This window comes from Cyclopterus lumpus, chromosome 14 (genome assembly GCF_009769545.1).
Source record: "Cyclopterus lumpus isolate fCycLum1 chromosome 14, fCycLum1.pri, whole genome shotgun sequence".
Lineage (NCBI taxonomy): Eukaryota > Metazoa > Chordata > Actinopteri > Perciformes > Cyclopteridae > Cyclopterus > Cyclopterus lumpus.
The window spans coordinates 7,170,517-7,194,702 of record NC_046979.1 but is presented as its reverse complement, the minus strand read 5'-3'; the positions used below and the strand labels follow the sequence as shown (position 1 = coordinate 7,194,702).

The 24,186-nt window shown below is 41.8% G+C and overlaps 38 non-coding genes across 38 annotated transcripts; 27 read left to right on the top strand and 11 right to left on the bottom strand.

Moving 5' to 3' along the window:
- Positions 1-150: 150 nt before the first annotated feature.
- On the top strand, positions 151-232 carry trnas-gcu. Its single transcript has one exon. It is a non-coding gene; the product is annotated as a tRNA-Ser (tRNA).
- A 712-nt stretch (positions 233-944) lies between these two features.
- trnaa-agc lies at positions 945-1,017 on the bottom strand. Its single transcript has one exon. It is a non-coding gene; the product is annotated as a tRNA-Ala (tRNA).
- Positions 1,018-1,178: 161 nt separating this feature from the next.
- On the top strand, positions 1,179-1,260 carry trnas-gcu. The gene has a single exon. It is a non-coding gene; the product is annotated as a tRNA-Ser (tRNA).
- A 725-nt stretch (positions 1,261-1,985) lies between these two features.
- On the top strand, positions 1,986-2,067 carry trnas-gcu. The gene has a single exon. It is a non-coding gene; the product is annotated as a tRNA-Ser (tRNA).
- Positions 2,068-2,611: 544 nt separating this feature from the next.
- Positions 2,612-2,693, top strand: trnas-gcu. The gene has a single exon. It is a non-coding gene; the product is annotated as a tRNA-Ser (tRNA).
- A 544-nt stretch (positions 2,694-3,237) lies between these two features.
- trnas-gcu lies at positions 3,238-3,319 on the top strand. The gene has a single exon. It is a non-coding gene; the product is annotated as a tRNA-Ser (tRNA).
- Positions 3,320-4,035: 716 nt separating this feature from the next.
- trnas-gcu lies at positions 4,036-4,117 on the top strand. The gene has a single exon. It is a non-coding gene; the product is annotated as a tRNA-Ser (tRNA).
- Positions 4,118-5,063: 946 nt separating this feature from the next.
- On the top strand, positions 5,064-5,145 carry trnas-gcu. The gene has a single exon. It is a non-coding gene; the product is annotated as a tRNA-Ser (tRNA).
- A 725-nt stretch (positions 5,146-5,870) lies between these two features.
- On the top strand, positions 5,871-5,952 carry trnas-gcu. Its single transcript has one exon. It is a non-coding gene; the product is annotated as a tRNA-Ser (tRNA).
- Positions 5,953-6,899: 947 nt separating this feature from the next.
- On the top strand, positions 6,900-6,981 carry trnas-gcu. Its single transcript has one exon. It is a non-coding gene; the product is annotated as a tRNA-Ser (tRNA).
- A 725-nt stretch (positions 6,982-7,706) lies between these two features.
- Positions 7,707-7,788, top strand: trnas-gcu. Its single transcript has one exon. It is a non-coding gene; the product is annotated as a tRNA-Ser (tRNA).
- A 544-nt stretch (positions 7,789-8,332) lies between these two features.
- On the top strand, positions 8,333-8,414 carry trnas-gcu. Its single transcript has one exon. It is a non-coding gene; the product is annotated as a tRNA-Ser (tRNA).
- A 716-nt stretch (positions 8,415-9,130) lies between these two features.
- Positions 9,131-9,212, top strand: trnas-gcu. The gene has a single exon. It is a non-coding gene; the product is annotated as a tRNA-Ser (tRNA).
- Positions 9,213-9,925: 713 nt separating this feature from the next.
- trnaa-agc lies at positions 9,926-9,998 on the bottom strand. Its single transcript has one exon. It is a non-coding gene; the product is annotated as a tRNA-Ala (tRNA).
- A 170-nt stretch (positions 9,999-10,168) lies between these two features.
- On the top strand, positions 10,169-10,250 carry trnas-gcu. Its single transcript has one exon. It is a non-coding gene; the product is annotated as a tRNA-Ser (tRNA).
- Positions 10,251-11,143: 893 nt separating this feature from the next.
- Positions 11,144-11,216, bottom strand: trnaa-agc. Its single transcript has one exon. It is a non-coding gene; the product is annotated as a tRNA-Ala (tRNA).
- Positions 11,217-11,377: 161 nt separating this feature from the next.
- trnas-gcu lies at positions 11,378-11,459 on the top strand. The gene has a single exon. It is a non-coding gene; the product is annotated as a tRNA-Ser (tRNA).
- Positions 11,460-12,003: 544 nt separating this feature from the next.
- Positions 12,004-12,085, top strand: trnas-gcu. Its single transcript has one exon. It is a non-coding gene; the product is annotated as a tRNA-Ser (tRNA).
- A 535-nt stretch (positions 12,086-12,620) lies between these two features.
- On the top strand, positions 12,621-12,702 carry trnas-gcu. The gene has a single exon. It is a non-coding gene; the product is annotated as a tRNA-Ser (tRNA).
- A 716-nt stretch (positions 12,703-13,418) lies between these two features.
- trnas-gcu lies at positions 13,419-13,500 on the top strand. The gene has a single exon. It is a non-coding gene; the product is annotated as a tRNA-Ser (tRNA).
- Positions 13,501-14,212: 712 nt separating this feature from the next.
- Positions 14,213-14,285, bottom strand: trnaa-agc. The gene has a single exon. It is a non-coding gene; the product is annotated as a tRNA-Ala (tRNA).
- A 161-nt stretch (positions 14,286-14,446) lies between these two features.
- Positions 14,447-14,528, top strand: trnas-gcu. The gene has a single exon. It is a non-coding gene; the product is annotated as a tRNA-Ser (tRNA).
- An 893-nt stretch (positions 14,529-15,421) lies between these two features.
- On the bottom strand, positions 15,422-15,494 carry trnaa-agc. The gene has a single exon. It is a non-coding gene; the product is annotated as a tRNA-Ala (tRNA).
- A 161-nt stretch (positions 15,495-15,655) lies between these two features.
- On the top strand, positions 15,656-15,737 carry trnas-gcu. The gene has a single exon. It is a non-coding gene; the product is annotated as a tRNA-Ser (tRNA).
- A 1,529-nt stretch (positions 15,738-17,266) lies between these two features.
- trnas-gcu lies at positions 17,267-17,351 on the top strand. The gene has a single exon. It is a non-coding gene; the product is annotated as a tRNA-Ser (tRNA).
- A 713-nt stretch (positions 17,352-18,064) lies between these two features.
- On the bottom strand, positions 18,065-18,137 carry trnaa-agc. Its single transcript has one exon. It is a non-coding gene; the product is annotated as a tRNA-Ala (tRNA).
- Positions 18,138-18,280: 143 nt separating this feature from the next.
- Positions 18,281-18,362, top strand: trnas-gcu. Its single transcript has one exon. It is a non-coding gene; the product is annotated as a tRNA-Ser (tRNA).
- Positions 18,363-19,485: 1,123 nt separating this feature from the next.
- Positions 19,486-19,558, bottom strand: trnaa-agc. Its single transcript has one exon. It is a non-coding gene; the product is annotated as a tRNA-Ala (tRNA).
- Positions 19,559-19,701: 143 nt separating this feature from the next.
- On the top strand, positions 19,702-19,783 carry trnas-gcu. Its single transcript has one exon. It is a non-coding gene; the product is annotated as a tRNA-Ser (tRNA).
- A 518-nt stretch (positions 19,784-20,301) lies between these two features.
- Positions 20,302-20,383, top strand: trnas-gcu. The gene has a single exon. It is a non-coding gene; the product is annotated as a tRNA-Ser (tRNA).
- A 712-nt stretch (positions 20,384-21,095) lies between these two features.
- trnaa-agc lies at positions 21,096-21,168 on the bottom strand. The gene has a single exon. It is a non-coding gene; the product is annotated as a tRNA-Ala (tRNA).
- A 143-nt stretch (positions 21,169-21,311) lies between these two features.
- Positions 21,312-21,393, top strand: trnas-gcu. Its single transcript has one exon. It is a non-coding gene; the product is annotated as a tRNA-Ser (tRNA).
- Positions 21,394-21,694: 301 nt separating this feature from the next.
- trnaa-agc lies at positions 21,695-21,767 on the bottom strand. Its single transcript has one exon. It is a non-coding gene; the product is annotated as a tRNA-Ala (tRNA).
- Positions 21,768-21,910: 143 nt separating this feature from the next.
- On the top strand, positions 21,911-21,992 carry trnas-gcu. The gene has a single exon. It is a non-coding gene; the product is annotated as a tRNA-Ser (tRNA).
- Positions 21,993-22,509: 517 nt separating this feature from the next.
- Positions 22,510-22,591, top strand: trnas-gcu. Its single transcript has one exon. It is a non-coding gene; the product is annotated as a tRNA-Ser (tRNA).
- A 301-nt stretch (positions 22,592-22,892) lies between these two features.
- On the bottom strand, positions 22,893-22,965 carry trnaa-agc. The gene has a single exon. It is a non-coding gene; the product is annotated as a tRNA-Ala (tRNA).
- Positions 22,966-23,303: 338 nt separating this feature from the next.
- Positions 23,304-23,376, bottom strand: trnaa-agc. The gene has a single exon. It is a non-coding gene; the product is annotated as a tRNA-Ala (tRNA).
- Positions 23,377-23,520: 144 nt separating this feature from the next.
- On the top strand, positions 23,521-23,602 carry trnas-gcu. Its single transcript has one exon. It is a non-coding gene; the product is annotated as a tRNA-Ser (tRNA).
- The last annotated feature ends 584 nt before the right edge of the window (positions 23,603-24,186 follow it).

The following is a 24,186-nucleotide window of genomic DNA, read 5'->3' as shown; positions in this document are numbered from 1 at the left end:
AGAGCCGCCTAGCTCGCCTAGCTCGCCTAGCTCGACTAGCTCCCCTCCTCTACTCCCTCCATGCAACGCTTTTCCAAAGTTTCCTGACCTATGTATACACTTTGGAAGGTGACCTGGATCAGAGTGTTGATGTAAAGATAGTCTACAGATGACGAGGTGGCCGAGTGGTTAAGGCGATGGACTGCTAATCCATTGTGCTCTGCACGCGTGGGTTCGAATCCCATCCTCGTCGCAGTCAACTCTCCTTTAGTCTGCCAGGCAATACATGATCCTTTCAGCTCAGATCCTCAAGACTGAAAAAATCAATGCAGTTTACATGTGAAAACAACAAGTCTCTACACGAAAGATTACAAATTGCTGCATTAAAACAGGAAAATTTCTGAATATCTTATTTGTCCACTAAATATTTGGTAATCAAAAGTTATCATATTCTACAAGTCTCGGGGGAAGAAAATAATGGTTGCAAGAAGTTCCATTGATTTATCAATCTTCTTTTTGCACTCATCATGTGCACAGAATAAACCAAAGTCACTTGGAGAATGCAGGCATCGATCCCGCTACTTCTCGCATGCTAAGCGAGCGCTCTACCATTTGAGCTAATTCCCCTGTATAAAATGTCTTGAGGAAGAGCCACCTAGCTCGCCTAGCTCCCCTCCTCTACTCCCTCCATGCAACGCTTTTCCTTTCAGCTCAGATCCTCAAGACTGAAAAAATCAATGCAGTTTACATGTGAAAACAACAAGTCTCTACACGAAAGAGTACAAATTGCTGCATTAAAACAGGAACATTTCTGAATATCTTATTTGTCCACTAAATATTTGGTAATCAAAAGTTATCATATTCTACAAGTCTCGGGGGAAGAAAATTATGGTTGCAAGAAGTTCCATTGATTTATCAATCTTCTTTTTGCACTCATCATGTGCACAGAATAAACCAAAGTCAGTTGGAGAATGCGGGCATCGATCCCGCTACTTCTCGCATGCTAAGCGAGCACTCTACCATTTGAGCTAATTCCCCTGTATAAAATGTCTTGAGGAAGAGCCGCCTAGCTCGCCTAGCTCGCCTAGCTCCCCTCCTCTACTCCCTCCATGCAACGCTTTTCCAAAGTTTCCTGACCTATGTATACACTTTGGAAGGTGACCTGGATCAGAGTGTTGATGTAAAGATAGTCTACAGGTGACGAGGTGGCCGAGTGGTTAAGGCGATGGACTGCTAATCCATTGTGCTCTGCACGCGTGGGTTCGAATCCCATCCTCGTCGCAGTCAACTCTCCTTTAGTCTGCCAGGCAATACATGATCCTTTCAGCTCAGATCCTCAAGACTGAAAAAATAAATGCAGTTTACATGTGAAAATAACAAGTCTCTACACGAAAGATTACAAATTGCTGCATTAAAACAGGAACATTTCTGAATATCTTATTTGTCCACTAAATATTTGGTAATCAAAAGTTATCATATTCTACAAGTCTCGGGGGAGGAAAATTATGGTCTGATCCTCAAGACTGAAAAAATCAATGCAGTTTACATGTGAAAACAACAAGTCTCTACACGAAAGATTACAAATTGCTGCATTAAAACAGGAACATTTCTGAATATCTTATTTGTCCACTAAATATTTGGTAATCAAAAGTTATCATATTCTACAAGTCTCGGGGGAAGAAAATAATGGTTGCAAGAAGTTCCATTGATTTATCAATCTTCTTTTTGCACTCATCATGTGGACAGAATAAACCAAAGTCACTTGGAGAATGCAGGCATCGATCCCGCTACTTCTCGCATGCTAAGCGAGCGCTCTACCATTTGAGCTAATTCCCCTGTATAAAATGTCTTGAGGAAGAGCCGCCTAGCTCGCCTAGCTCGCCTAGCTCGACTAGCTCCCCTCCTCTACTCCCTCCATGCAACGCTTTTCCAAAGTTTCCTGACCTATGTATACACTTTGGAAGGTGACCTGGATCAGAGTGTTGATGTAAAGATAGTCTACAGTTGACGAGGTGGCCGAGTGGTTAAGGCGATGGACTGCTAATCCATTGTGCTCTGTACGCGTGGGTTCGAATCCCGTCCTCGTCGCAGTCAACTCTCCCTTAGTCTGCCAGGCAATACATGATCCTTTCAGCTCGGATCCTCAAGACTGAAAAAATCAATGCAGTTTACATGTGAAAACAACAAGTCTCTACACGAAAGAGTACAAATTGCTGCATTAAAACAGGAACATTTCTAAATATCTTATTTGTCCACTAAATATTTGGTAATCAAAAGTTATCATATTCTACAAGTCTCGGGGGAAGAAAATTATGGTTGCAAGAAGTTCCATTGATTTATCAATCATCTTTTTGCACTCATCATGTGCACAGAATAAACCAAAGTCACTTGGAGAATGCAGGCATCGATCCCCCTACTTCTCGCATGCTAAGCGAGCGCTCTAACATTTGAGCTAATTCCCCTGTATAAAATGTCTTGAGGAAGAGCCGCCTAGCTCGCCTAGCTCGCCTAGCTCGACTAGCTCCCCTCCTCTACTCCCTCCATGCAACGCTTTTCCAAAGTTTCCTGACCTATGTATACACTTTGGAAGGTGACCTGGATCAGAGTGTTGATGTAAAGATAGTCTACAGGTGACGAGGTGGCCGAGTGGTTAAGGCGATGGACTGCTAATCCATTGTGCTCTGCACGCGTGGGTTCGAATCCCATCCTCGTCGCAGTCAACTCTCCTTTAGTCTGCCAGGCAATACATGATCCTTTCAGCTCAGATCCTCAAGACTGAAAAAATCAATGCAGTTTACATGTGAAAACAACAAGTCTCTACACGAAAGAGTACAAATTGCTGCATTAAAACAGGAACATTTCTAAATATCTTATTTGTCCACTAAATATTTGGTAATCAAAAGTTATCATATTCTACAAGTCTCGGGGGAAGAAAATTATGGTTGCAAGAAGTTCCATTGATTTATCAATCATCTTTTTGCACTCATCATGTGCACAGAATAAACCAAAGTCACTTGGAGAATGCAGGCATCGATCCCCCTACTTCTCGCATGCTAAGCGAGCGCTCTACCATTTGAGCTAATTCCCCTGTATAAAATGTCTTGAGGAAGAGCCGCCTAGCTCGCCTAGCTCGCCTAGCTCGACTAGCTCCCCTCCTCTACTCCCTCCATGCAACGCTTTTCCAAAGTTTCCTGACCTATGTATACACTTTGGAAGGTGACCTGGATCAGAGTGTTGATGTAAAGATAGTCTACAGGTGACGAGGTGGCCGAGTGGTTAAGGCGATGGACTGCTAATCCATTGTGCTCTGCACGTGTGGGTTCGAATCCCATCCTCGTCGCAGTCAACTCTCCTTTAGTCTGCCAGGCAATACATGATCCTTTCAGCTCAGATCCTCAAGACTGAAAAAATCAATGCAGTTTACATGTGAAAACAACAAGTCTCTACACGAAAGAGTACAAATTGCTGCATTAAAACAGGAACATTTCTGAATATCTTATTTGTCCACTAAATATTTGGTAATCAAAAGTTATCATATTCTACAAGTCTCGGGGGAAGAAAATTATGGTCTGATCCTCAAGACTGAAAAAATCAATGCAGTTTACATGTGAAAACAACAAGTCTCTACACGAAAGATTACAAATTGCTGCATTAAAACAGGAACATTTCTGAATATCTTATTTGTCCACTAAATATTTGGTAATCAAAAGTTATCATATTCTACAAGTCTCGGGGGAAGAAAATAATGGTTGCAAGAAGTTCCATTGATTTATCAATCTTCTTTTTGCACTCATCATGTGGACAGAATAAACCAAAGTCACTTGGAGAATGCAGGCATCGATCCCGCTACTTCTCGCATGCTAAGCGAGCGCTCTACCATTTGAGCTAATTCCCCTGTATAAAATGTCTTGAGGAAGAGCCGCCTAGCTCACCTAGCTCGACTAGCTCCCCTCCTCTACTCCCTCCATGCAACGCTTTTCCAAAGTTTCCTGACCTATGTATACACTTTGGAAGGTGACCTGGATCAGAGTGTTGATGTAAAGATAGTCTAAAGGTGACGAGGTGGCCGAGTGGTTAAGGCGATGGACTGCTAATCCATTGTGCTCTGCACGCGTGGGTTCGAATCCCATCCTCGTCGCAGTCAACTCTCCTTTAGTCTGCCAGGCAATACATGATCCTTTCAGCTCAGATCCTCAAGACTGAAAAAATAAATGCAGTTTACATGTGAAAACAACAAGTCTCTACACAAAAGATTACAAATTGCTGCATTAAAACAGGAACATTTCTGAATATCTTATTTGTCCACTAAATATTTGGTAATCAAAAGTTATCATATTCTACAAGTCTCGGGGGAAGAAAATAATGGTTGCAAGAAGTTCCATTGATTTATCAATCTTCTTTTTGCACTCATCATGTGGACAGAATAAACCAAAGTCACTTGGAGAATGCAGGCATCGATCCCGCTACTTCTCGCATGCTAAGCGAGCGCTCTACCATTTGAGCTAATTCCCCTGTATAAAATGTCTTGAGGAAGAGCCACCTAGCTCGCCTAGCTCCCCTCCTCTACTCCCTCCATGCAACGCTTTTCCTTTCAGCTCAGATCCTCAAGACTGAAAAAATCAATGCAGTTTACATGTGAAAACAACAAGTCTCTACACGAAAGAGTACAAATTGCTGCATTAAAACAGGAACATTTCTGAATATCTTATTTGTCCACTAAATATTTGGTAATCAAAAGTTATCATATTCTACAAGTCTCGGGGGAAGAAAATTATGGTTGCAAGAAGTTCCATTGATTTATCAATCTTCTTTTTGCACTCATCATGTGCACAGAATAAACCAAAGTCACTTTGAGAATGCGGGCATCGATCCCGCTACTTCTCGCATGCTAAGCGAGCGCTCTACCATTTGAGCTAATTCCCCTGTATAAAATGTCATGAGGAAGAGCCGCCTAGCTCGCCTAGCTCGCCTGGCTCCCCTCCTCTACCCCCTCCATGCAACGCTTTTCCAAAGTTTCCTGACCTATGTATACACTTTGGAAGGTGACCTGGATCAGAGTGTTGATGTAAAGATAGTCTACAGGTGACGAGGTGGCCGAGTGGTTAAGGCGATGGACTGCTAATCCATTGTGCTCTGCACGCGTGGGTTCGAATCCCATCCTCGTCGCAGTCAACTCTCCTTTAGTCTGCCAGGCAATACATGATCCTTTCAGCTCAGATCCTCAAGACTGAAAAAATCAATGCAGTTTACATGTGAAAACAACAAGTCTCTACACGAAAGAGTACAAATTGCTGCATTAAAACAGGAACATTTCTGAATATCTTATTTGTCCACTAAATATTTGGTAATCAAAAGTTATCATATTCTACAAGTCTCGGGGGAGGAAAATTATGGTCTGATCCTCAAGACTGAAAAAATCAATGCAGTTTACATGTGAAAACAACAAGTCTCTACACGAAAGATTACAAATTGCTGCATTAAAACAGGAACATTTCTGAATATCTTATTTGTCCACTAAATATTTGGTAATCAAAAGTTATCATATTCTACAAGTCTCGGGGGAAGAAAATAATGGTTGCAAGAAGTTCCATTGATTTATCAATCTTCTTTTTGCACTCATCATGTGGACAGAATAAACCAAAGTCACTTGGAGAATGCAGGCATCGATCCCGCTACTTCTCGCATGCTAAGCGAGCGCTCTACCATTTGAGCTAATTCCCCTGTATAAAATGTCTTGAGGAAGAGCCGCCTAGCTCGCCTAGCTCGCCTAGCTCGACTAGCTCCCCTCCTCTACTCCCTCCATGCAACGCTTTTCCAAAGTTTCCTGACCTATGTATACACTTTGGAAGGTGACCTGGATCAGAGTGTTGATGTAAAGATAGTCTACAGATGACGAGGTGGCCGAGTGGTTAAGGCGATGGACTGCTAATCCATTGTGCTCTGCACGCGTGGGTTCGAATCCCATCCTCGTCGCAGTCAACTCTCCTTTAGTCTGCCAGGCAATACATGATCCTTTCAGCTCAGATCCTCAAGACTGAAAAAATTAATGCAGTTTACATGTGAAAACAACAAGTCTCTACACGAAAGATTACAAATTGCTGCATTAAAACAGGAAAATTTCTGAATATCTTATTTGTCCACTAAATATTTGGTAATCAAAAGTTATCATATTCTACAAGTCTCGGGGGAAGAAAATAATGGTTGCAAGAAGTTCCATTGATTTATCAATCTTCTTTTTGCACTCATCATGTGCACAGAATAAACCAAAGTCACTTGGAGAATGCAGGCATCGATCCCGCTACTTCTCGCATGCTAAGCGAGCGCTCTACCATTTGAGCTAATTCCCCTGTATAAAATGTCTTGAGGAAGAGCCACCTAGCTCGCCTAGCTCCCCTCCTCTACTCCCTCCATGCAACGCTTTTCCTTTCAGCTCAGATCCTCAAGACTGAAAAAATCAATGCAGTTTACATGTGAAAACAACAAGTCTCTACACGAAAGAGTACAAATTGCTGCATTAAAACAGGAACATTTCTGAATATCTTATTTGTCCACTAAATATTTGGTAATCAAAAGTTATCATATTCTACAAGTCTCGGGGGAAGAAAATTATGGTTGCAAGAAGTTCCATTGATTTATCAATCTTCTTTTTGCACTCATCATGTGCACAGAATAAACCAAAGTCACTTGGAGAATGCGGGCATCGATCCCGCTACTTCTCGCATGCTAAGCGAGCAGCTCTACCATTTGAGCTAATTCCCCTGTATAAAATGTCTTGAGGAAGAGCCGCCTAGCTCGCCTAGCTCGACTAGCTCCCCTCCTCTACTCCCTCCATGCAACGCTTTTCCAAAGTTTCCTGACCTATGTATACACTTTGGAAGGTGACCTGGATCAGAGTGTTGATGTAAAGATAGTCTACAGGTGACGAGGTGGCCGAGTGGTTAAGGCGATGGACTGCTAATCCATTGTGCTCTGCACGCGTGGGTTCGAATCCCATCCTCGTCGCAGTCAACTCTCCTTTAGTCTGCCAGGCAATACATGATCCTTTCAGCTCAGATCCTCAAGACTGAAAAAATAAATGCAGTTTACATGTGAAAATAACAAGTCTCTACACGAAAGATTACAAATTGCTGCATTAAAACAGGAACATTTCTGAATATCTTATTTGTCCACTAAATATTTGGTAATCAAAAGTTATCATATTCTACAAGTCTCGGGGGAGGAAAATTATGGTCTGATCCTCAAGACTGAAAAAATCAATGCAGTTTACATGTGAAAACAACAAGTCTCTACACGAAAGATTACAAATTGCTGCATTAAAACAGGAACATTTCTGAATATCTTATTTGTCCACTAAATATTTGGTAATCAAAAGTTATCATATTCTACAAGTCTCGGGGGAAGAAAATTATGGTTGCAAGAAGTTCCATTGATTTATCAATCATCTTTTTGCACTCATCATGTGCACAGAATAAACCAAAGTCACTTGGAGAATGCAGGCATCGATCCCCCTACTTCTCGCATGCTAAGCGAGCGCTCTAACATTTGAGCTAATTCCCCTGTATAAAATGTCTTGAGGAAGAGCCGCCTAGCTCGCCTAGCTCGCCTAGCTCGACTAGCTCCCCTCCTCTACTCCCTCCATGCAACGCTTTTCCAAAGTTTCCTGACCTATGTATACACTTTGGAAGGTGACCTGGATCAGAGTGTTGATGTAAAGATAGTCTACAGGTGACGAGGTGGCCGAGTGGTTAAGGCGATGGACTGCTAATCCATTGTGCTCTGCACGCGTGGGTTCGAATCCCATCCTCGTCGCAGTCAACTCTCCTTTAGTCTGCCAGGCAATACATGATCCTTTCAGCTCAGATCCTCAAGACTGAAAAAATCAATGCAGTTTACATGTGAAAACAACAAGTCTCTACACGAAAGAGTACAAATTGCTGCATTAAAACAGGAACATTTCTAAATATCTTATTTGTCCACTAAATATTTGGTAATCAAAAGTTATCATATTCTACAAGTCTCGGGGGAAGAAAATTATGGTTGCAAGAAGTTCCATTGATTTATCAATCATCTTTTTGCACTCATCATGTGCACAGAATAAACCAAAGTCACTTGGAGAATGCAGGCATCGATCCCCCTACTTCTCGCATGCTAAGCGAGCGCTCTACCATTTGAGCTAATTCCCCTGTATAAAATGTCTTGAGGAAGAGCCGCCTAGCTCGCCTAGCTCGCCTAGCTCGACTAGCTCCCCTCCTCTACTCCCTCCATGCAACGCTTTTCCAAAGTTTCCTGACCTATGTATACACTTTGGAAGGTGACCTGGATCAGAGTGTTGATGTAAAGATAGTCTACAGGTGACGAGGTGGCCGAGTGGTTAAGGCGATGGACTGCTAATCCATTGTGCTCTGCACGTGTGGGTTCGAATCCCATCCTCGTCGCAGTCAACTCTCCTTTAGTCTGCCAGGCAATACATGATCCTTTCAGCTCAGATCCTCAAGACTGAATAAATCAATGCAGTTTACATGTGAAAACAACAAGTCTCTACACGAAAGAGTACAAATTGCTGCATTAAAACAGGAACATTTCTGAATATCTTATTTGTCCACTAAATATTTGGTAATCAAAAGTTATCATATTCTACAAGTCTCGGGGGAAGAAAATTATGGTCTGATCCTCAAGACTGAAAAAATCAATGCAGTTTACATGTGAAAACAACAAGTCTCTACACGAAAGATTACAAATTGCTGCATTAAAACAGGAACATTTCTGAATATCTTATTTGTCCACTAAATATTTGGTAATCAAAAGTTATCATATTCTACAAGTCTCGGGGGAAGAAAATAATGGTTGCAAGAAGTTCCATTGATTTATCAATCTTCTTTTTGCACTCATCATGTGGACAGAATAAACCAAAGTCACTTGGAGAATGCAGGCATCGATCCCGCTACTTCTCGCATGCTAAGCGAGCGCTCTACCATTTGAGCTAATTCCCCTGTATAAAATGTCTTGAGGAAGAGCCGCCTAGCTCACCTAGCTCGACTAGCTCCCCTCCTCTACTCCCTCCATGCAACGCTTTTCCAAAGTTTCCTGACCTATGTATACACTTTGGAAGGTGACCTGGATCAGAGTGTTGATGTAAAGATAGTCTAAAGGTGACGAGGTGGCCGAGTGGTTAAGGCGATGGACTGCTAATCCATTGTGCTCTGCACGCGTGGGTTCGAATCCCATCCTCGTCGCAGTCAACTCTCCTTTAGTCTGCCAGGCAATACATGATCCTTTCAGCTCAGATCCTCAAGACTGAAAAAATCAATGCAGTTTACATGTGAAAACAACAAGTCTCTACACGAAAAGATTACAAATTGCTGCATTAAAACAGGAACATTTCTGAATATCTTATTTGTCCACTAAATATTTGGTAATCAAAAGTTATCATATTCTACAAGTCTCGGGGGAAGAAAATAATGGTTGCAAGAAGTTCCATTGATTTATCAATCTTCTTTTTGCACTCATCATGTGGACAGAATAAACCAAAGTCACTTGGAGAATGCAGGCATCGATCCCGCTACTTCTCGCATGCTAAGCGAGCGCTCTACCATTTGAGCTAATTCCCCTGTATAAAATGTCTTGAGGAAGAGCCACCTAGCTCGCCTAGCTCCCCTCCTCTACTCCCTCCATGCAACGCTTTTCCTTTCAGCTCAGATCCTCAAGACTGAAAAAATCAATGCAGTTTACATGTGAAAACAACAAGTCTCTACACGAAAGAGTACAAATTGCTGCATTAAAACAGGAACATTTCTGAATATCTTATTTGTCCACTAAATATTTGGTAATCAAAAGTTATCATATTCTACAAGTCTCGGGGGAAGAAAATTATGGTTGCAAGAAGTTCCATTGATTTATCAATCTTCTTTTTGCACTCATCATGTGCACAGAATAAACCAAAGTCAGTTGGAGAATGCGGGCATCGATCCCGCTACTTCTCGCATGCTAAGCGAGCACTCTACCATTTGAGCTAATTCCCCTGTATAAAATGTCTTGAGGAAGAGCCGCCTAGCTCGCCTAGCTCGCCTAGCTCGACTAGCTCCCCTCCTCTACTCCCTCCATGCAACGCTTTTCCAAAGTTTCCTGACCTATGTATACACTTTGGAAGGTGACCTGGATCAGAGTGTTGATGTAAAGATAGTCTACAGGTGACGAGGTGGCCGAGTGGTTAAGGCGATGGACTGCTAATCCATTGTGCTCTGCATGCGTGGGTTCGAATCCCATCCTCGTCGCAGTCAACTCTCCTTTAGTCTGCCAGGCAATACATGATCCTTTCAGCTCAGATCCTCAAGACTGAAAAAATAAATGCAGTTTACATGTGAAAACAACAAGTCTCTACACGAAAGAGTACAAATTGCTGCATTAAAACAGGAACATTTCTGAATATCTTATTTGTCCACTAAATATTTGGTAATCAAAAGTTATCATATTCTACAAGTCTCGGGGGAGGAAAATTATGGTCTGATCCTCAAGACTGAAAAAATCAATGCAGTTTACATGTGAAAACAACAAGTCTCTACACGAAAGATTACAAATTGCTGCATTAAAACAGGAACATTTCTGAATATCTTATTTGTCCACTAAATATTTGGTAATCAAAAGTTATCATATTCTACAAGTCTCGGGGGAAGAAAATAATGGTTGCAAGAAGTTCCATTGATTTATCAATCTTCTTTTTGCACTCATCATGTGCACAGAATAAACCAAAGTCACTTGGAGAATGCAGGCATCGATCCCGCTACTTCTCGCATGCTAAGCGAGCGCTCTACCATTTGAGCTAATTCCCCTGTATAAAATGTCTTGAGGAAGAGCCACCTAGCTCGCCTAGCTCCCCTCCTCTACTCCCTCCATGCAACGCTTTTCCTTTCAGCTCAGATCCTCAAGACTGAAAAAATCAATGCAGTTTACATGTGAAAACAACAAGTCTCTACACGAAAGAGTACAAATTGCTGCATTAAAACAGGAACATTTCTGAATATCTTATTTGTCCACTAAATATTTGGTAATCAAAAGTTATCATATTCTACAAGTCTCGGGGGAAGAAAATTATGGTCGCAAGAAGTTCCATTGATTTATCAATCTTCTTTTTGCACTCATCATGTGCACAGAATAAACCAAAGTCAGTTGGAGAATGCGGGCATCGATCCCGCTACTTCTCGCATGCTAAGCGAGCACTCTACCATTTGAGCTAATTCCCCTGTATAAAATGTCTTGAGGAAGAGCCGCCTAGCTCGCCTAGCTCGCCTAGCTCCCCTCCTCTACTCCCTCCATGCAACGCTTTTCCAAAGTTTCCTGACCTATGTATACACTTTGGAAGGTGACCTGGATCAGAGTGTTGATGTAAAGATAGTCTACAGATGACGAGGTGGCCGAGTGGTTAAGGCGATGGACTGCTAATCCATTGTGCTCTGCACGCGTGGGTTCGAATCCCATCCTCGTCGCAGTCAACTCTCCTTTAGTCTGCCAGGCAATACATGATCCTTTCAGCTCAGATCCTCAAGACTGAAAAAATCAATGCAGTTTACATGTGAAAACAACAAGTCTCTACACGAAAGAGTACAAATTGCTGCATTAAAACAGGAACATTTCTAAATATCTTATTTGTCCACTAAATATTTGGTAATCAAAAGTTATCATATTCTACAAGTCTCGGGGGAAGAAAATTATGGTTGCAAGAAGTTCCATTGATTTATCAATCATCTTTTTGCACTCATCATGTGCACAGAATAAACCAAAGTCACTTGGAGAATGCAGGCATCGATCCCCCTACTTCTCACATGCTAAGCGAGCGCTCTACCATTTGAGCTAATTCCCCTGTATAAAATGTCTTGAGGAAGAGCCGCCTAGCTCGCCTAGCTCGCCTAGCTCGACTAGCTCCCCTCCTCTACTCCCTCCATGCAACGCTTTTCCAAAGTTTCCTGACCTATGTATACACTTTGGAAGGTGACCTGGATCAGAGTGTTGATGTAAAGATAGTCTACAGGTGACGAGGTGGCCGAGTGGTTAAGGCGATGGACTGCTAATCCATTGTGCTCTGCACGTGTGGGTTCGAATCCCATCCTCGTCGCAGTCAACTCTCCTTTAGTCTGCCAGGCAATACATGATCCTTTCAGCTCAGATCCTCAAGACTGAAAAAATCAATGCAGTTTACATGTGAAAACAACAAGTCTCTACACGAAAGAGTACAAATTGCTGCATTAAAACAGGAACATTTCTGAATATCTTATTTGTCCACTAAATATTTGGTAATCAAAAGTTATCATATTCTACAAGTCTCGGGGGAAGAAAATTATGGTTGCAAGAAGTTCCATTGATTTATCAATCTTCTTTTTGCACTCATCATGTGCACAGAATAAACCAAAGTCACTTGGAGAATGCGGGCATCGATCCCGCTACTTCTCGCATGCTAAGCAAGCGCTCTACCATTTGAGCTAATTCCCCTGTATAAAATGTCATGAGGAAGAGCCGCCTAGCTCGCCTAGCTTGCCTAGCTCCCCTCCTCTACCCCCTCCATGCAACGCTTTTCCAAAGTTTCCTGACCTATGTATACACTTTGGAAGGTGACCTGGATCGGAGTGTTGATGTAAAGATAGTCTACAGATGACGAGGTGGCCGAGTGGTTAAGGCGATGGACTGCTAATCCATTGTGCTCTGCACGCGTGGGTTCGAATCCCATCCTCGTCGCAGTCAACTCTCCTTTAGTCTGCCAGGCAATACATGATCCTTTCAGCTCAGATCCTCAAGACTGAAAAAATAAATGCAGTTTACATGTGAAAACAACAAGTCTCTACACGAAAGAGTACAAATTGCTGCATTAAAACAGGAACAATTCTGAATATCTTATTTGTCCACTAAATATTTGGTAATCAAAAGTTATCATATTCTACAAGTCTCGGGGGAGGAAAATTATGGTCTGATCCTCAAGACTGAAAAAATCAATGCAGTTTACATGTGAAAACAACAAGTCTCTACACGAAAGATTACAAATTGCTGCATTAAAACAGGAACATTTCTGAATATCTTATTTGTCCACTAAATATTTGGTAATCAAAAGTTATCATATTCTACAAGTCTCGGGGGAAGAAAATAATGGTTGCAAGAAGTTCCATTGATTTATCAATCTTCTTTTTGCACTCATCATGTGGACAGAATAAACCAAAGTCACTTGGAGAATGCAGGCATCGATCCCGCTACTTCTCGCATGCTAAGCGAGCGCTCTACCATTTGAGCTAATTCCCCTGTATAAAATGTCTTGAGGAAGAGCCGCCTAGCTCACCTAGCTCGACTAGCTCCCCTCCTCTACTCCCTCCATGCAACGCTTTTCCAAAGTTTCCTGACCTATGTATACACTTTGGAAGGTGACCTGGATCAGAGTGTTGATGTAAAGATAGTCTAAAGGTGACGAGGTGGCCGAGTGGTTAAGGCGATGGACTGCTAATCCATTGTGCTCTGCACGCGTGGGTTCGAATCCCATCCTCGTCGCAGTCAACTCTCCTTTAGTCTGCCAGGCAATACATGATCCTTTCAGCTCAGATCCTCAAGACTGAAAAAATAAATGCAGTTTACATGTGAAAACAACAAGTCTCTACACAAAAGATTACAAATTGCTGCATTAAAACAGGAACATTTCTGAATATCTTATTTGTCCACTAAATATTTGGTAATCAAAAGTTATCATATTCTACAAGTCTCGGGGGAAGAAAATAATGGTTGCAAGAAGTTCCATTGATTTATCAATCTTCTTTTTGCACTCATCATGTGGACAGAATAAACCAAAGTCACTTGGAGAATGCAGGCATCGATCCCGCTACTTCTCGCATGCTAAGCGAGCGCTCTACCATTTGAGCTAATTCCCCTGTATAAAATGTCTTGAGGAAGAGCCACCTAGCTCGCCTAGCTCCCCTCCTCTACTCCCTCCATGCAACGCTTTTCCTTTCAGCTCAGATCCTCAAGACTGAAAAAATCAATGCAGTTTACATGTGAAAACAACAAGTCTCTACACGAAAGAGTACAAATTGCTGCATTAAAACAGGAACATTTCTGAATATCTTATTTGTCCACTAAATATTTGGTAATCAAAAGTTATCATATTCTACAAGTCTCGGGGGAAGAAAATTATGGTTGCAAGAAGTTCCATTGATTTATCAATCTTCTTTTTGCACTCATCATGTGCACAGAATAAACCAAAGTCAGTTGGAGAATGCGGGCATCGATCCCGCTACTTCTCGCATGCTAAGCGAGCACTCTACCATTTGAGCTAATTCCCCTGTATAAAATGTCTTGAGGAAGAGCCGCCTAGCTCGCCTAGCTCGACTAGCTCCCCTCCTCTACTCCCTCCATGCAACGCTTTTCCAAAGTTTCCTGACCTATGTATACACTTTGGAAGGTGACCTGGATCAGAGTGTTGATGTAAAGATAGTCTACAGGTGACGAGGTGGCCGAGTGGTTAAGGCGATGGACTGCTAATCCATTGTGCTCTGCACGCGTGGGTTCGAATCCCATCCTCGTCGCAGTCAACTCTCCTTTAGTCTGCCAGGCAATACATGATCCTTTCAGCTCAGATCCTCAAGACTGAAAAAATAAATGCAGTTTACATGTGAAAACAACAAGTCTCTACACGAAAGAGTACAAATTGCTGCATTAAAACAGGAACATTTCTGAATATCTTATTTGTCCACTAAATATTTGGTAATCAAAAGTTATCATATTCTACAAGTCTCGGGGGAGGAAAATTATGGTCTGATCCTCAAGACTGAAAAAATAAATGCAGTTTACATGTGAAAACAACAAGTCTCTACACGAAAGAGTACAAATTGCTGCATTAAAACAGGAACATTTCTGAATATCTTATTTGTCCACTAAATATTTGGTAATCAAAAGTTATCATATTCTACAAGTCTCGGGGGAAGAAAATAATGGTTGCAAGAAGTTCCATTGATTTATCAATCTTCTTTTTGCACTCATCATGTGCACAGAATAAACCAAAGTCACTTGGAGAATGCAGGCATCGATCCCGCTACTTCTCGCATGCTAAGCGAGCGCTCTACCATTTGAGCTAATTCCCCTGTATAAAATGTCTTGAGGAAGAGCCACCTAGCTCGCCTAGCTCCCCTCCTCTACTCCCTCCATGCAACGCTTTTCCTTTCAGCTCAGATCCTCAAGACTGAAAAAATCAATGCAGTTTACATGTGAAAACAACAAGTCTCTACACGAAAGATTACAAATTGCTGCATTAAAACAGGAACATTTCTGAATATCTTATTTGTCCACTAAATATTTGGTAATCAAAAGTTATCATATTCTACAAGTCTCGGGGGAAGAAAATTATGGTCGCAAGAAGTTCCATTGATTTATCAATCTTCTTTTTGCACTCATCATGTGCACAGAATAAACCAAAGTCAGTTGGAGAATGCGGGCATCGATCCCGCTACTTCTCGCATGCTAAGCGAGCACTCTACCATTTGAGCTAATTCCCCTGTATAAAATGTCTTGAGGAAGAGCCGCCTAGCTCGCCTAGCTCGCCTAGCTCCCCTCCTCTACTCCCTCCATGCAACGCTTTTCCAAAGTTTCCTGACCTATGTATACACTTTGGAAGGTGACCTGGATCAGAGTGTTGATGTAAAGATAGTCTACAGATGACGAGGTGGCCGAGTGGTTAAGGCGATGGACTGCTAATCCATTGTGCTTTGCACGCGTGGGTTCGAATCCCATCCTCGTCGCAGTCAACTCTCCTTTAGTCTGCCAGGCAATACATGATCCTTTCAGCTCAGATCCTCAAGACTGAAAAAATAAAGGCAGTTTACATGTGAAAACAACAAGTCTCTACACGAAAGATTACAAATTGCTGCATTAAAACAGGAACATTTCTGAATATCTTATTTGTCCACTAAATATTTGGTAATCAAAAGTTATCATATTCTACAAGTCTCGGGGGAGGAAAATTATGGTCTGATCCTCAAGACTGAAAAAATCAATGCAGTTTACATGTGAAAACAACAAGTCTCTACACGAAAGATTACAAATTGCTGCATTAAAACAGGAACATTTCTGAATATCTTATTTGTCCACTAAATATTTGGTAATCAAAAGTTATCATATTCTACAAGTCTCGGGGGAAGAAAATAATGGTTGCAAGAAGTTCCATTGATTTATCAATCTTCTTTTTGCACTCATCATGTGCACAGAATAAACCAAAGTCACTTGGAGAATGCTGGCATCAATCCCGCTACTTCTCGCATGCTAAGCGAGCGCTCTACCATTTGAGCTAATTCCCCTGTATAAAATGTCTTGAGGAAGAGCCACCTAGCTCTCCTAGCTCCCCTCCTCTACTCCCTCCATGCAACGCTTTTCCTTTCAGCTCAGATCCTCAAGACTGAAAAAATCAATGCAGTTTACATGTGAAAACAACAAGTCTCTACACGAAAGAGTACAAATTGCTGCATTAAAACAGGAACATTTCTGAATATCTTATTTGTCCACTAAATATTTGGTAATCAAAAGTTATCATATTCTACAAGTCTCGGGGGAAGAAAATTATGGTTGCAAGAAGTTCCATTGATTTATCAATCTTCTTTTTGCACTCATCATGTGCACAGAATAAACCAAAGTCAGTTGGAGAATGCTGGCATCGATCCCGCTACTTCTCGCATGCTAAGCGAGCGCTCTACCATTTGAGCTAATTCCCCTGTATAAAATGTCTTGAGGAAGAGCCGCCTAGCTCCCCTCCTCTACTCCCTCCATGCAACGCTTTTCCTTTCAGCTCAGATCCTCAAGACTGAAAAAATCAATGCAGTTTACATGTGAAAACAACAAGTCTCTACACGAAAGAGTACAAATTGCTGCATTAAAACAGGAACATTTCTGAATATCTTATTTGTCCACTAAATATTTGGTAATCAAAAGTTATCATATTCTACAAGTCTCGGGGGAAGAAAATTATGGTTGCAAGAAGTTCCATTGATTTATCAATCTTCTTTTTGCACTCATCATGTGCACAGAATAAACCAAAGTCAGTTGGAGAATGCGGGCATCGATCCCGCTACTTCTCACATGCTAAGCGAGCACTCTACCATTTGAGCTAATTCCCCTGTATAAAATGTCTTGAGGAAGAGCCCCCTAGCTCGCCTAGCTCGCCTAGCTCCCCTCCTCTACTCCCTCCATGCAACGCTTTTCCAAAGTTTCCTGACCTATGTATACACTTTGGAAGGTGACCTGGATCAGAGTGTTGATGTAAAGATAGTCTACAGATGACGAGGTGGCCGAGTGGTTAAGTGGTGGATGGACTGCTAATCCATTGTGCTCTGCACGCGTGGGTTCGAATCCCATCCTCGTCGCAGTCAACTCTCCTTTAGTCTGCCAGGCAATACATGATCCTTTCAGCTCAGATCCTCAAGACTGAAAAAATCAATGCAGTTTACATGTGAAAACAACAAGTCTCTACACGAAAGATTACAAATTGCTGCATTAAAACAGGAACATTTCTGAATATCTTATTTGTCCACTAAATATTTGGTAATCAAAAGTTATCATATTCTACAAGTCTCGGGGGAAGAAAATAATGGTTGCAAGAAGTTCCATTGATTTATCAATCTTCTTTTTGCACTCATCATGTGCACAGAATAAACCAAAGTCACTTGGAGAATGCAGGCATCGATCCCGCTACTTCTCGCATGCTAAGCGAGCGCTCTACCATTTGAGCTAATTCCCCTGTATAAAATGTCTTGAGGAAGAGCCACCTAGCTCGCCTAGCTCCCCTCCTCTACTCCCTCCATGCAACGCTTTTCCTTTCAGCTCAGATCCTCAAGACTGAAAAAATCAATGCAGTTTACATGTGAAAACAACAAGTCTCTACACGAAAGATTACAAATGTCTGCATTAAAACAGGAACATTTCTGAATATCTTATTTGTCCACTAAATATTTGGTAATCAAAAGTTATCATATTCTACAAGTCTCGGGGGAAGAAAATTAATGGTTGCAAGAAGTTCCATTGATTTATCAATCTTCTTTTTGCACTCATCATGTGCACAGAATAAACCAAAGTCACTTGGAGAATGCGGGCATCGATCCCGCTACTTCTCGCATGCTAAGCGAGCGCTCTACCATTTGAGCTAATTCCCCTGTATAAAATGTCTTGAGGAAGAGCCGCCTAGCTCCCCTCCTCTACCCCCTCCATGCAACGCTTTTCCAAAGTTTCCTGACCTATGTATACACTTTGGAAGGTGACCTGGATCAGAGTGTTGATGTAAAGATAGTCTACAGATGACGAGGTGGCCGAGTGGTTAAGGCGATGGACTGCTAATCCATTGTGCTCTGCACGCGTGGGTTCGAATCCCATCCTCGTCGCAGTCAACTCTCCTTTAGTCTGCCAGGCAATACATGATCCTTTCAGCTCAGATCCTCAAGACTGAAAAAATCAATGCAGTTTACATGTGAAAACAACAAGTCTCTACACGAAAGATTACAAATTGCTGCATTAAAACAGGAACATTTCTGAATATCTTATTTGTCCACTAAATATTTGGTAATCAAAAGTTATCATATTCTACAAGTCTCGGGGGAAGAAAATAATGGTTGCAAGAAGTTCCATTGATTTATCAATCTTCTTTTTGCACTCATCATGTGCACAGAATAAACCAAAGTCACTTGGAGAATGCAGGCATCGATCCCGCTACTTCTCGCATGCTAAGCGAGCACTCTACCATTTGAGCTAATTCCCCTGTATAAAATGTCTTGAGGAAGAGCCACCTAGCTCGCCTAGCTCCCCTCCTCTACTCCCTCCATGCAACGCTTTTCCTTTCAGCTCAGATCCTCAAGACTGAAAAAATCAATGCAGTTTACATGTGAAAACAACAAGTCTCTACACGAAAGATTACAAATTGCTGCATTAAAACAGGAACATTTCTGAATATCTTATTTGTCCACTAAATATTTGGTAATCAAAAGTTATCATATTCTACAAGTCTCGGGGGAAGAAAATAATGGTTGCAAGAAGTTCCATTGATTTATCAATCTTCTTTTTGCACTCATCATGTGCACAGAATAAACCAAAGTCACTTGGAGAATGCAGGCATCGATCCCGCTACTTCTCGCATGCTAAGCGAGCTCTCTACCATTTGAGCTAATTCCCCTGTATAAAATGTCTTGAGGAAGAGCCACCTAGCTCGCCTAGCTCCCCTCCTCTACTCCCTCCATGCAACGCTTTTCCTTTCAGCTCAGATCCTCAAGACTGAAAAAATCAATGCAGTTTACATGTGAAAACAACAAGTCTCTACACGAAAGAGTACAAATTGCTGCATTAAAACAGGAACATTTCTGAATATCTTATTTGTCCACTAAATATTTGGTAATCAAAAGTTATCATATTCTACAAGTCTCGGGGGAAGAAAATTATGGTCGCAAGAAGTTCCATTGATTTATCAATCTTCTTTTTGCACTCATCATGTGCACAGAATAAACCAAAGTCACTTGGAGAATGCGGGCATCGATCCCGCTACTTCTCGCATGCTAAGCGAGCGCTCTACCATTTGAGCTAATTCCCCTGTATAAAATGTCTTGAGGAAGAGCCGCCTAGCTCCCCTCCTCTACCCCCTCCATGCAACGCTTTTCCAAAGTTTCCTGACCTATGTATACACTTTGGAAGGTGACCTGGATCAGAGTGTTGATGTAAAGATAGTCTACAGGTGACGAGGTGGCCGAGTGGTTAAGGCGATGGACTGCTAATCCATTGTGCTCTGCACGCGTGGGTTCGAATCCCATCCTCGTCGCAGTCAACTCTCCTTTAGTCTGCCAGGCAATTCATGTTCCTTTCAGCTCAGATCCTCAAGACTGAAAAAATCAATGCAGTTTACATGTGAAAACAACAAGTCTCTACACGAAAGAGTACAAATTGCTGCATTAAAACAGGAACATTTCTGAATATCTTATTTGTCCACTAAATATTTGTTAATCAAAAGTTATCATATTCTTCAAGTCTCGGGGGAAGAAAATTAATGGTTGCAAGAAGTTCCATTGATTTATCAATCTTCTTTTTGCACTCATCATGTGCACAGAATAAACCAAAGTCACTTGGAGAATGCGGGCATCGATCCCGCTACTTCTCGCATGCTAAGCAAGCGCTCTACCATTTGAGCTAATTCCCCTGTATAAAATGTCATGAGGAAGAGCCGCCTAGCTCCCCTCCTCTACCCCCTCCATGCAACGCTTTTCCAAAGTTTCCTGACCTATGTATACACTTTGGAAGGTGACCTGGATCAGAGTGTTGATGTAAAGATAGTCTACAGATGACGAGGTGGCCGAGTGGTTAAGGCGATGGACTGCTAATCCATTGTGCTCTGCACGCGTGGGTTCGAATCCCATCCTCGTCGCAGTCAACTCTCCTTTAGTCTGCCAGGCAATACATGATCCTTTCAGCTCAGATCCTCAAGACTGAAAAAATCAATGCAGTTTACATGTGAAAACAACAAGTCTCTACACGAAAGAGTACAAATTGCTGCATTAAAACAGGAATATTTCTGAATATCTTATTTGTCCACTAAATATTTGGTAATCAAAAGTTATCATATTCTACAAGTCTCGGGGGAAGAAAATAATGGTTGCAAGAAGTTCCATTGATTTATCAATCTTCTTTTTGCACTCATCATGTGCACAGAATAAACCAAAGTCACTTGGAGAATGCGGGCATCGATCCCGCTACTTCTCGCATGCTAAGCAAGCACTCTACCATTTGAGCTAATTCCCCTCTATAAAATGTCTTGAGGAAGAGCCACCTAGCTCGCCTAGCTCCCCTCCTCTACTCCCTCCATGCAACGCTTTTCCTTTCAGCTCAGATCCTCAAGACTGAAAAAATCAATGCAGTTTACATGTGAAAATAACAAGTCTCTACACGAAAGATTACAAATTGCTGCATTAAAACAGGAACATTTCTGAATATCTTATTTGTCCACTAAATATTTGGTAATCAAAAGTTATCATATTCTACAAGTCTCGGGGGAAGAAAATTATGGTTGCAAGAAGTTCCATTGATTTATCAATCTTCTTTTTGCACTCATCATGTGCACAGAATAAACCAAAGTCACTTGGAGAATGCGGGCATCGATCCCGCTACTTCTCGCATGCTAAGCGAGCGCTCTACCATTTGAGCTAATTCCCCTGTATAAAATGTCTTGAGGAAGAGCCGCCTAGCTCCCCTCCTCTACCCCCTCCATGCAACGCTTTTCCAAAGTTTCCTGACCTATGTATACACTTTGGAAGGTGACCTGGATCAGAGTGTTGATGTAAAGATAGTCTACAGATGACGAGGTGGCCGAGTGGTTAAGGCGATGGACTGCTAATCCATTGTGCTCTGCACGCGTGGGTTCGAATCCCATCCTCGTCGCAGTCAACTCTCCTTTAGTCTGCCAGGCAATACATGATCCTTTCAGCTCAGATCCTCAAGACTGAAAAAATCAATGCAGTTTACATGTGAAAACAACAAGTCTCTACACGAAAGATTACAAATTGCTGCATTAAAACAGGAACATTTCTGAATATCTTATTTGTCCACTAAATATTTGGTAATCAAAAGTTATCATATTCTACAAGTCTCGGGGGAAGAAAATAATGGTTGCAAGAAGTTCCATTGATTTATCAATCTTCTTTTTGCACTCATCATGTGCACAGAATAAACCAAAGTCACTTGGAGAATGCGGGCATCGATCCCGCTACTTCTCGCATGCTAAGCGAGCACTCTACCATTTGAGCTAATTCCCCTGTATAAAATGTCTTGAGGAAGAGCCGCCTAGCTCCCCTCCTCTACCCCCTCCATGCAACGCTTTTCCAAAGTTTCCTGACCTATGTATACACTTTGGAAGGTGACCTGGATCAGAGTGTTGATGTAAAGATAGTCTACAGATGACGAGGTGGCCGAGTGGTTAAGGCGATGGACTGCTAATCCATTGTGCTCTGCACGCGTGGGTTCGAATCCCATCCTCGTCGCAGTCAACTCTCCTTTAGTCTGCCAGGCAATACATGATCCTTTCAGCTCAGATCCTCAAGACTGAAAAAATCAATGCAGTTTACATGTGAAAACAACAAGTCTCTACACGAAAGAGTACAAATTGCTGCATTAAAACAGGAACATTTCTGAATATCTTATTTGTCCACTAAATATTTGGTAATCAAAAGTTATCATATTCTACAAGTCTCGGGGGAAGAAAATAATGGTTGCAAGAAGTTCCATTGATTTATCAATCTTCTTTTTGCACTCATCATGTGCACAGAATAAACCAAAGTCACTTGGAGAATGCGGGCATCGATCCCGCTACTTCTCGCATGCTAAGCAAGCGCTCTACCATTTGAGCTAATTCCCCTGTATAAAATGTCTTGAGGAAGAGCCGCCTAGCTCCCCTCCTCTACCCCCTCCATGCAACGCTTTTCCAAAGTTTCCTGACCTATGTATACACTTTGGAAGGTGACCTGGATCAGAGTGTTGATGTAAAGATAGTCTACAGATGACGAGGTGGCCGAGTGGTTAAGGCGATGGACTGCTAATCCATTGTGCTCTGCACGCGTGGGTTCGAATCCCATCCTCGTCGCAGTCAACTCTCCTTTAGTCTGCCAGGCAATACATGATCCTTTCAGCTCAGATCCTCAAGACTGAAAAAATCAATGCAGTTTACATGTGAAAACAACAAGTCTCTACACGAAAGATTACAAATTGCTGCATTAAAACAGGAACATTTCTGAATATCTTATTTGTCCACTAAATATCTGGTAATCAAAAGTTATCATATTCTACAAGTCTTGGGGGAAGAAAATAATGGTTGCAAGAAGTTCCATTGATTTATCAATCTTCTTTTTGCACTCATCATGTGCACAGAATAAACCAAAGTCACTTGGAGAATGCGGGCATCGATCCCGCTACTTCTCGCATGCTAAGCGAGCACTCTACCATTTGAGCTAATTCCCCTCTATAAAATGTCTTGAGGAAGAGCCACCTAGCTCGCCTAGCTCCCCTCCTCTACTCCCTCCATGCAACGCTTTTCCTTTCAGCTCAGATCCTCAAGACTGAAAAAATCAATGCAGTTTACATGTGAAAACAACAAGTCTCTACACGAAAGAGTACAAATTGCTGCATTAAAACAGGAACATTTCTGAATATCTTATTTGTCCACTAAATATTTGGTAATCAAAAGTTATCATATTCTACAAGTCTCGGGGGAAGAAAATTATGGTTGCAAGAAGTTCCATTGATTTATCAATCTTCTTTTTGCACTCATCATGTGCACAGAATAAACCAAAGTCACTTGGAGAATGCGGGCATCGATCCCGCTACTTCTCGCATGCTAAGCGAGCGCTCTACCATTTGAGCTAATTCCCCTGTATAAAATGTCTTGAGGAAGAGCCGCCTAGCTCCCCTCCTCTACCCCCTCCATGCAACGCTTTTCCAAAGTTTCCTGACCTATGTATACACTTTGGAAGGTGACCTGGATCAGAGTGTTGATGTAAAGATAGTCTACAGGTTGACGAGGTGGCCGAGTGGTTAAGGCGATGGACTGCTAATCCATTGTGCTCTGCACGCGTGGGTTCGAATCCCATCCTCGTCGCAGTCAACTCTCCTTTAGTCTGCCAGGCAATACATGATCCTTTCAGCTCAGATCCTCAAGACTGAAAAAATCAATGCAGTTTACATGTGAAAACAACAAGTCTCTACACGAAAGATTACAAATTGCTGCATTAAAACAGGAACATTTCTGAATATCTTATTTGTCCACTAAATATTTGGTAATCAAAAGTTATCATATTCTACAAGTCTTGGGGGAAGAAAATAATGGTTGCAAGAAGTTCCATTGATTTATCAATCTTCTTTTTGCACTCATCATGTGCACAGAATAAACCAAAGTCACTTGGAGAATGCAGGCATCGATCCCGCTACTTCTCGCATGCTAAGCAAGCACTCTACCATTTGAGCTAATTCCCCTCTATAAAATGTCTTGAGGAAGAGCCACCTAGCTCGCCTAGCTCCCCTCCTCTACTCCCTCCATGCAACGCTTTTCCTTTCAGCTCAGATCCTCAAGACTGAAAAAATCAATGCAGTTTACATGTGAAAACAACAAGTCTCTACACGAAAGATTACAAATTGCTGCATTAAAACAGGAACATTTCTGAATATCTTATTTGTCCACTAAAT